Source organism: Mirounga leonina, unplaced genomic scaffold, assembly GCF_011800145.1.
Source record: "Mirounga leonina isolate KUSES-001 unplaced genomic scaffold, KU_Mleo_1.0 Mir_101664, whole genome shotgun sequence".
NCBI classification, from domain to species: Eukaryota; Metazoa; Chordata; class Mammalia; order Carnivora; family Phocidae; genus Mirounga; species Mirounga leonina.
In genome coordinates this window covers 20427621-20437857 of record NW_023270175.1, presented here as the reverse complement: position 1 = coordinate 20437857, position 10237 = coordinate 20427621, and the positions used below count along the sequence as shown (strand labels likewise).

General features: G+C 56.0%; 1 protein-coding gene and 1 non-coding gene across 6 annotated transcripts in view; both read right to left on the bottom strand.

Annotated features, from left to right (window-relative positions):
• The window catches only part of BCORL1 (BCL6 corepressor like 1), a 63833-nt gene extending 60074 nt beyond the window's left edge, over window positions 1-3759 (bottom strand). For 2 of the 5 annotated variants that reach the window (XM_035008482.1, XM_035008513.1), the window contains exons 1-2: window positions 3672-3759; window positions 2321-2400 (exon numbers count right to left, since the gene is read on the bottom strand). The gene's annotated coding sequence lies outside the window, so the exon portion shown is untranslated. Of the gene's footprint in view, window positions 1-1320; window positions 1528-2320; window positions 2401-2952; window positions 3071-3671 lie in introns of those variants that run through there. The other 3 variants (XM_035008484.1, XM_035008503.1, XM_035008493.1) reach the window with 3 other exon arrangements.
• A 5159-nt stretch (window positions 3760-8918) lies between these two features.
• On the bottom strand, window positions 8919-8991 carry TRNAK-CUU. The gene has a single exon. It is a non-coding gene; the product is annotated as a tRNA-Lys (tRNA).
• Window positions 8992-10237: the final 1246 nt, after the last annotated feature.

Genomic DNA, 10237 nt, shown 5'->3' with positions numbered 1-10237 from the left:
GAAGCCCACCACTAAGCCCCCCCACTCCCCAGCCGCGATCCGCTCGAATCCAGCTCCGCTGGGCCTGCTGTCTGTTCCTCACGCCCCTTAGGACCCGGGGTGGGGGAGCCCTGGGGTTCGCGGCCATCCCTCTCCCTCCTTCAAGGGCTGGGGGATTGCCCCTGATGCCGAAACCCGGCCCCGTAACCGGAGCCTCCCTCCTTCCACCCCTCGGCTTCGCTCTCAGACCCCTTGCTTCCAGGCCTGGCGCGGAGCGGGTGGAGAGCTTGCACGCCGGATCTCCCCCTGGCTTGCCGGGGCTAGTATGAATTGCCCCCATCTCATCCTCCTTCAATTTAAGCCCCCTCCCCGCCGCGCCCGGCCCGGCAGCCCCCGCCCCTAGAGCGAGGGCAGCGGAGCCAGGGCGCTCCGAAGTCATCCCCCGCCTTTTTTCCAGGGACTCGGATAATTGCCCCTGCCCCCATCACAGCACTCCCACTCCCGAACCCAGGCCCCGCCGCCACCTAGGGGTACCCCTTACCCTACGGTTCCCGCACCCCAACACCGGGGAGAAAGCAGCCCTGAAGAGCAACCGTCGCACCTCCCCTCTGAGGTTGGAGGGTATTTTCTCCAGGTCTCTTCAAGACTTCATCACGGACAGCCACCCCCCCCCAAAAAACAAGCCCTTTCTCGCCCTGCCCTCCTGGCCAGCCTCCCTTCGGATCACTGGATCCTTGGATGGGGGGTGGGGGGTGTTAGGGCCAGGTAGTTAACAAGACCATAGTCTCCACCTCCCTTTCTGAGGAGTGGGGTAATTCCAATGGTTCCCCCCCAGGATCAACCCGACCCCCGTTTCCATGGAGACCCCCGCCCAGCCAGGAAGAAGACTCTCAGATCGTGGCGAACAAGTCTCACCTGGCTAAGGGAGAAGGGGGTGAGGAGGGGGTAGGGTAGGGCAGGGATGGGGTACGAAGGTGGGAAGTGGAGGGGAGCTGTCCCGAAGGGAGGGGCGAGGACAGAGCGAGCTCCAGGGAGCGCTACGTCCGGGGACACGAAGAGGACGGCGCCCCCGGGGGGCAAGCAGAGCGGCCGCCGGGCGAAGGGACAGGGTTGGGAAAAGGCTTAAGATAGAAAGAAGCGGGTGGGGGGATACGAGAAAGCCGGGGAGTCAAAAGGGGTGGAGGGGTTGGGGGAGAGAAAAAAAAGACGCACCTGTTCCCGGGTCGGCTCCGCGGGGAGGCTCAGGCCGCCACCCGGGCTCCCTCTTACCCACTCTGAGCCGCCACCCGCCTAATACTGCCCCGATCTGATGCCCCCCCTCCGCCCCTTATCGCCACCGACCTCCTTCTCCTCTCTCTCGGCGGCGGCGGCGGTCGGACTCTAGGAACTGAGAGGAAGAAGGGAGGGCTCGGCAAAGCGGAGGAGAGACAGAGCCACACACTGGCAGCAGCCGCGGCAAGCGAAAGAGTGAGGGGGAGAGCGGTGTGTGTGTGTGTCTGTGTGTGCGAGCGAAGCCTGGCGGAGTGGGTGCCGGTCGCAGGGCTCGACGGGAAGTGGAGTCCGGCGGGGTTCGCGGGCGGCGCTAGCCGTCGCTCCACGGGACTACAACTCCCAGAGTGCCACCTGCCGAGGGGGGAGGAATGGGGAGGTGGAGGCGAAGGGAGGGAGCGAGCAAGAGAGGGAGGGACGAAAGCAGGGAGCAAGCGGCGGCGAAGGGGGCAGAGCCAAGCAGCCCCGGTGACACTGGGAGGGGAGGGGAGGAGGAGGGGATCGCTGCGAGGACCAAGCGGATTCCGGAGAGGGAGGCAGCAGCAGTGGCTGCAGCAAGCCGGGCAAAAAGCTAGACTCCCAGGAGAGGCGGAGGCGCTCAATCCTAGGGGCTGCAAGAGCCCCACGCCCCCAGCCCTCAATGCCCCTCGAACGGGAAGACTGAGGAAGGGAAAAGATCAGGGCGCCAAGGCCAGGGGTTTCTGTCTCTCTCCTCCAAGGCTCTCCACCATATGCCCCGACCTGACTTTCTCAGGCCACTGGTGCCCGATCCAGTGTGCAAATCCAGAGACCCCAGATCTCCCCTGCCGGGCAGCACAGAACAGACACATTCAGTCCCCTTCTCCCAGGGGCCTGAGGGAAGCTCCCCTTGCTGGCAGGGTGTGACTCCCCCCTTCTTCCCTCCCCCCGTCATCGCCACCCCCCATGTCCCTCCCAGAACTCCTCCCCTGAAGCCTGGGCTCGCTTCTCCCTACCTTACAAGAAACGGAGTCCCTCCAGGGGCGACTACCCAGCCCCCTCCTTTATACCGGGTCCCTACCCACCATTATCTCCTTAGCGTTGCCCCCCTCACCGAAGTAATAGTGGGAGCGACCCGAGTTGGACTGGTGGCTACTTTCCCTCAGAGACTAGCCGTCCTTGGCCACGCCGACCCTGTGTAGAGATAGAGAAGCACATTAATACCGCCCCCCAAAGTTCGGATCCCCGTGGAAATGGCTTACAAGGAAAGGGGTTGGTAGTGGAAGTGAGCTGGGGGTGAATCTCAATCCTCAAACCTCGTTCTAGGCGTGGAAATCCAGGGATTCCTCCCTTTCCTTAAAAGCCATCAAATCGCTTGAGGGGGTGGGGTGGGGGTAGGTTATCTAAACCCCAATGTCCACAAGACTCGAAGCGACGCTACATGTAGGAATAAGATACGAACTAGGCTGCTGCCGCGGGAGGGAGAGTATACCGCCGCCCCCCCCCCCACGCCGTCGTCCACCCCCAAACACATACCCCTAGGAGAGTCAGATGGCCTAGGAAGGGGGGAGGCGGTGCGAGCGCAGGAGAGTGAAAGGGTTGTGGCGGGGAGGGTCCGCGGCCCCCTGAGAGCAAAATCCAGATGCTAAGAGGTGGGTGGGGGGTGCGGCATAATTGCAGACGGTGTCTTTCCTTGCTTTTCCCGGAATCGCCGCCGAACACCGTCTAACACTCGCAGTTGCTTACCAGTCAGTCCCCTAGCCCCATTTGTGCGCGTGAGGCGGCCCGAGCCCGGGAAGCCCGGGCACAAACTCCGCGGAAGCTGGCCTTCGCTGCCGCCGCGCTGCCGCGGGCCTCCCTCCCTCCGCTGGCGGCCCCGCCGATCTACCTTCGCCCCCGGCCGAGGCCAGACCCCGCTCGCAACTCCACGCCCCTACTCCACCCCCGGCTCCCCCCTTCACCCTCTCCCCGCGGGTCCGGCCCAGCCCCTAGCGCCGCCCCGCCCTACCGCTCGGTCCCGAGCCCAGCAAGTGCCCCGAACTCGCCCCCCGCCCCCACGCCCAGGCCAGTCCGGCGGGGCCTGGTTTCCCCCTCCCGCCGCGCCCCGCCCCCGAATCCACGTCCTACTTCGCCGCCCAACTCGGCCCGGTCCGGGTTCGGCCCGCGCCCAGGCCACCGGAGTCTCCGGTTCGGTCCGGTGTATGGCCACCCACCCCGCCCTTGCCTGGGTGCCGGCCTGGCCCGCTGCCTGCGCCCGCCGAGCCGGCCCAGGCGCGCGGTCCGGGTCTGGGTCCCGGTGCCGGCCTCGGTCCCAGCGGCGTTGCCGCGTCTCGCCACGAGGGCTCGGTCCACGCAAGATCCGAACCCGCGAGGGGTGGGGGCCGCGGAAAGCAAGTTTCTTTATCTTCCCTCCGCCCCCGCCGCAGGGCCGCGCCATCCCCCACCCCCCACGGCGCCCCCTTCACCTGGGCAGAGCCCCCCGGCCGCTGTCGCAACTTTGCTCTTCTCCACGCCGCCGGGGAAGCGGGCGAAGCGAGAGGAGGAGGGAGGTGGCGGGGGGTGCTGGGATCAGGCCGCTGGGCTCCGGGAGGACACGTGGGGGAGGAGGAGAAGGAGGAGGAGGAAGGGGGGGCGGGCCTGCAGTTCTCGGGGCTCCCCCTGCCAGCACCGGGGAAGCCGGAACCTCTCCGGGCAGCCGCAGACCCCGCACTGGCCACGGGGGAAGAACGGAGCCACCTTCCCCCGCCAGCCCCCGGCTCCAGGAAGGGGGGGGGCGAGTAACGCCGCTCGGGGTCGGAGAGCGAGCGTTTTCGCTCGTGCTTTATGTGTGACTCTCTATCTCCGTTTAGCCTCCGTGTATGGGGGGGTGCGTGGGGTCTTGCATGCGGGGGGGGCGCCCCCGCCGGACGCCCCGCCCCTTCCCTGGCCCCCCACTTCCCTAACCCGGGCGACCTCGGTGCAAGGCTCTGGCGCTCGGGCACCGAGGCCGCCCGCGGGCGCAGCCCCAGCCCCGGCGCCGAAGTGGGACAGGTGCTGGGGAAGGGAAAATGCCGGGGCTCGCTGCCTCGCCTTGCGTCTCCAGGGCGGCCCACCCTTCGTGGCAACCTTGCGTGCTGCAAACCCGCTGGGCCGACTTCAAAGGACAGCCCCTGGCCTGGGCGTGGAGGCACCTTTTTTTGGGGGGGGGTGCCTGGAGCTAGAGGCCTGAGGGAGGAGGAGGGAAACGAAAGGTCTGTAAAGGGGGAAAGCCTGCACGATTTTGGGGCCGAAAACCTGGCTCGAGGAAAACTCGACTTCTGCCCGCCCCCCCCTACCCACCCCCCCCCCCCCAGGCTCCTCAGTCACCAAACCGAGCCCCCTTGACCCTTACCCTTTACCCTAACGACTCCCCGCCTGGCCAAAGGAATAAATCCTCATATGTGTTTACATCCCAGGCCATCCCGCCATCCCCAAGACTGAAGGGCTGAGAAGCCTGCGGACCACATTGGAACTCTGATGACTTTACATTAACTCCGAGGAGGAGAGCAGCTTGCGAAGGAGCTGAAGCTGCCGGCAGACTTGCTTTCAGTCTTAGGGTGTTTCTTAGCAGCTCCAACCCTGAGACCGCGGTTGGGACTTCAAAGCCATCGCCTCAGCCTAAAGGGTATTAGGGGAGGTGCCCGGCAGTTCCTGGAGGGTTCAGGGCTTTGTAAACACGGAATGTGAAATGAATAGCAGGAATTTGCAAAAAAAATCTTTATGTGCAGATATATTGATATTATTTATTATATATTTATCTATACTAAGGAAGCCAGAGGGTCATTTGGACTAGAAGGAAGCCCTGACGGATTAATGTCTTCCTCCTCCTCCTCCCTGCCCCTTTCCTTTGTCCCAGGCCCAGAGAGTTTCCATCTCTAAGCTATGGGGTGTCTTCTCTCAGTTGGAAGGACTTTAGAGATGGCAGGTGAGACTTGCCTGGTATGTCTCCCTCACCTGGTTTAAAGGAGGAGTATTGCAGAGGAGGGTAAGCCACTGAGGTAGCAGGGGCTTTGCTGTTGTTTAAGGCCTGCTGTTCTATGACCCCTCTGGCTTGTCCTCACCAGCCTCAAAATCTACCGCCAGCAATGGGGACCAAACACTTGCCACTTTGCTTTGGAAACTTATTCACTAGCTGTCTTACTTGGCCATTCCCACCCTCCTGTGCATCCCCCCCCCACACACACACACACTTTAAAAAATGTTTGGCCTAAGTTGCACAAAGGGAAAGTGAAAATTTGAAATGATTCCTTTAGACTAATCAACATACGAGTTCTACAGGCATTATTAAGGTGTGAGGGATCACCTCCATTGGGCCTGATAATGCAGGCCCCAGCAATTCTGCTTTGATTTAAATTGGCTGTCTTCACTGATTTTAATTCATCTGGTAATTGCTAAATTTCCACTTCTCTTAAGGGCCTTAGGCCTTGGGGCTACTTTGCTCTTTGGTTTGAGGCTGAAATGGATTCTGGACACCTCTGTTCCCCACTCATCTCTATCTCACCATTTGGCTGCATCATTTATCTGGCGAAATGAAGATTGGGGCAAGATGGTTATTTCCTGGCTGAAGCTCTAGCTTCTCTGAGCCCTTCCTGTTGGGGGCCATGCTTCCTGCCCTACAGGAGGTGATGGGAAATCAAGGAGCAGGGTGGGGAGAGCTGTGGGAAACCTTGAAAAGAGTAAAGATTAATGATTATTTTATTTGAGGCTAGAACCACAACATAATAATAATAGTAATAATACCTTTGTACAATCTCAGGATGTCTACGAAGCCCTTTCACTTGTGTTCTTCCATTTGTTTTCTCACTCCAACCCTCGATTTTGTAATTGAGGAAACTGAGTCTATGAGCATCTATGAGTGGCTTGCTCAAGGTCACATGGCTAGTGAGTTCCTGAACCAGGACTCAACCCCAGTAATCCTGACCCCACATCCAGAGTTCTTTTCAACATGGTATAGCACCTCCATTTAATGCCAAAATGTTCCTTTTCATGCAGATTTTTAAATGATTGTTTCTTCCATCAATAACAGCTACTGGCCTGGGCCTGGACTCTCAGAGAGTCAGCTTGGTGTGATGGAAAGAGGATTGTTTGGAGAGTTTTAAGAACCAGATCCTAGTTCTGTCCTGTCGATGGCTAGCAGTGAGACCTCAAGCAAGCCCTAACATTTGAGTAGGGCCTGCCCAATGCCAGGGACTGTGTTTAGGGTCTTCCTCCCAACTCCAAAATATGGGAATCAATGCACCTGTCCTCCCTCTCTCACAAGCACACCCCTGAGCATCAAATGAGATAGTGGATGGGAAAGAATTTTGTGCACCGTAAACTACTGGACTCATGCAAGTTTTTACTATTATCAGCCTCAGCATCACCAGCCTCCTTTGCACAGAGACCTAGGGGTGACATGGGCCTGGGCTCTGCCCTCCTGGAGCCAACCAGACAAAATAGGGCATTTGGGGTTCATGGGGGTAATTTAGGCCTCACACCAACCTCTGACTTAATTCATAGGATAATTGCTCCAATTCTCTGCTTTGTTCTGAAATCAGAGGCCTTCCTTGTGTCTCTGGTAAAACAGTCCAGTCCTGTGACAGCAACAACAACAACAATGACAACAATTTCAGTGGCTTAGATCTCTGGAGTGTCAGAAGGAAGTGAATTTGAAGCTTCTGGTCATCCCTTCACCCCCTGCCCACCCCCCCCAACACCCCACCCCCCACCCCCCACCCCCCGGTCAATTGAAGGTGAAGTCAGAGCTCGAACTCAGAGTCTTAGGACTGTCAAAGGGCTCATTTTAAGCCACTGCAGTTGAAAGCAGACTAGGGGAGTGAAGGGTACAGAAAGCACCCTGCAAATTCAGGAAAGAAAGAGTGAAGCAGGGCTGACCATGAGTTACATACACTATGTGCTCTATAGTGTTTCCCTTTGTGCCCTGGGAGGGGCCGTGGGGGAGAATTCATCGCCCCTGTTGGCTCTTCATATATCTCAAATGCATGAACCCTACTGCAGCAGGTTGCTGCTGGAGACGCATTCCAACAGCCCACTGCATGCTGAGGAAGGCCTGTTCTCTGCCCTCTAAGAGCCCTGGGTCTAGATGGGGAGACAGCATGTCTGGTTAAACTAAACTCTGTAAACAACTAACAGCCTTTCTGGATTTTATAGCCAAAGGGGGGAAAATGAGGAAGGGGGCTAAAATCACCCCAGAGGCTTCTCAAGGTCAAGCCTCCCTGCCTCCCTAAGACTCTTTTTTTTTTTTTTTCTCTAAGACTCTTAATAAGGTTTTTAATCAAACAGACAGTGTTAGAGATGGAAGAAACTAAGAAATCATCTGCCCTCCCAAAAACTGGCATTGGCTGCCCATTGGCAACAAAATCAACTCCATAAGCCTTCACCTAGCTTCCACGGCCCTCCCTGATCTTGCTCCAGCCTCCTTCCCATCCATGTCCCTCACAAAGCCTCTGTTCTCACCAAACCAGCCCTCTCACCATTCCTTGGACAAGACAAGCGCTTTCTGGACTGCTCCTTCAGCATTTTCTATGCCCTTCTGGGCTTGTTGAAATCCCACTCAACCATTACTCAAGCTGGTTCTTTCATGCCACTTTCCCTGACCCCCACTCCCTCCCCATGGAAGTTAACTTCTCCTCGGGGTTTCCCCCACCATACGGAGCTTGGCCCTCTATTCAGCACTTCTACACTCTGCCTATCTGTCTCTCCAACTAGATTTCCACTTCCTTGGATGAAGGGACCCAGTATTTCTCAATTGTGTATCACAGCCTGCTTTCTCTCCCCCCAACATCCCCTACGATGGCATGGAGTAGGCCTTCTTACAAGTATTTGTTAAGTGAATGAATGAATGGATGATCTAATCTTTTTTTTTTAATACTCTTTTTTTTTTTTTAAAGATTCCATTTATTTATCTGAGAGAGAGAATGGGAGACAGAGAGCACGAGAGGGGAAGGGTCAGAGGGAGAAGCAGACCCCCCGCTGAGCAGGGAGCCCGATGTGGGACTCGATCCCCGGGACTCCAGAATCATGACCTGAGCTGAAGGCAGTCGCTTAACCAACTGAGCCACCCAGGCGCCCCGAATGGATGATCTAATCTAATCCCTTATTTCGTAGTGGGGAAACTGAGGCCCAGACCTGGCTTCCCTTCTTGCCCGTTGAAGACTCAGTTTTTAGTTTTAGCCTCCTTTAGTCTTTCTCTTCCCATTTAGTACCTACACACAGTCTCTGAAGTTAGACAGACATGGTTTGAATCCTAGCTCTGCCACTTCCTAGCAATATCACCTTAGACCTTTAATTTCTGTTTGAGCCTCAGTTTTCTGTTATAAAATGGGTGCTAATAAATACTTCCTGAAAATGTTATAAATATCAAATGAGTTCTCAGACGTTAAGCACTTAGAACAGTGCTTGGCACCTAGTAGATACCCCATAGTAGTTGTTCTTTTTTTAAGCATGACGAGTTTTTACTTTTTATTTATTTATTTTTAAAGATTGTCTTTATTTATTTGACAGAGAGAGAGAGTGCAGAAGCAGGGGGAGCAGCAGGCAGAGGGAGAAGCAGGCTTCCCTGCAGAGCAGGGAGCCCGATTGCAGGACTCGATCCCAGGACCCTGAGATCATGACCTGAGCCGAAGGCAGATGCGTAACCGACTGAGCCACCCAGGCGCCCCCCATTTTTTAATTTTTATTTTAAGTAGGCTCCATGCCCAACGTGGGGCTCGAACTCACCACCCTGAGATCAAGAGTCTCACACTCTACCAACTGAGCCAGCCAGGCGCCCCAAGCATGAGGAGTTTTTAGAGTTCAGAACTTGGGAGCACCTGCTTAATTCAAGCCTGGGGATAAAAGCACAACCTAAACATAAAGAAAAAGAAAGGTGGATTTTTGGCAAGGGGAATGGAATAAAATTTAGCAAGACCTTTCAGCAAAACTATTATCTCTTCCCCCAAAGAGGCTAAAGAATATTGAGACTAGCACCCAGTTCAGTGGCCCACATTCAGTGGGTGCTCACCCAATTCCACTTCCTCTGGCTGTGATGGTGATTCTATGTAGGCTCAGGGATGTTGGCATGGGACCGAGATACCCTACTGAATTAACACATCTCTATGCTCACTCCTATCCACGTGCCCACACTTGAGTTCCTTTCCCCCTGGCCAAATCCTTCAAGCCCCACTTCCACTGAGCTGTCTCTGAATGCTTTTGCCTCTGAATTCTTGGCCCCGTAGGTAAGTACTGCTTAGCACTTAGTGATTTTCTGTGCTTTGTGACTTAGTTCTACCTCCCCATCTGAGGGCAGGCACTTTGCCATAGAAAGCAGCATCCCCCACAATGCCTGGCAGTGTTTGAGCAAACAGCACTCCATGAATACTTGGAGACTGACAGTAGGCGTTCAATGGGGGCATGGGTCCCCTCAAGTACTGCCCAGCATGCAGTTTCCCACACCCCCATTCCCCACATATACACCACTTCTCAAATCCCCCACTCACATGATGCCCAGCCTTTTCAGTAGCCATCTTGTCTCTTAGAACTTGTCAGCACCTGGAAGGCAAGGGCCACGTTTTACTGTGTCCTCCACACAGTTCAGCATAGCACTTCCAACATTCACCGAATGGAGGAAGCACGTAGTTTTGCTGCTATAGATAACTTGGTAAATATACCATTCTTATTTCGGGTGTGTGTGTTTATATGTATTCTTTTTTTTTTTTTAAGATTTTATTTATTTATTTGACAGAGAGAGACACAGCGAGAGAGGGAACGCAAGCAGGGGGAGTGGGAGAGGGAGAAGCAGGCTTCCCTGCTGAGCAGGGAGCCCGATGTGGGGCTCGATCCCAGGACCCTCGATCATGACCTGAGCCGAAGGCAGACGCTTAACGACTGAGCCACCCAGGCACCCCTATATGTATTCTTGTGTGTCTGTTCTTGCTCATTAAACTGGAAGGGGCTCTAGAGGAAGAATTAATTGTCCTAGGGGCTTTAGAAGAAGAATTGGGAAGAAAGTCACAAGATGATCAAAAAATAAGTT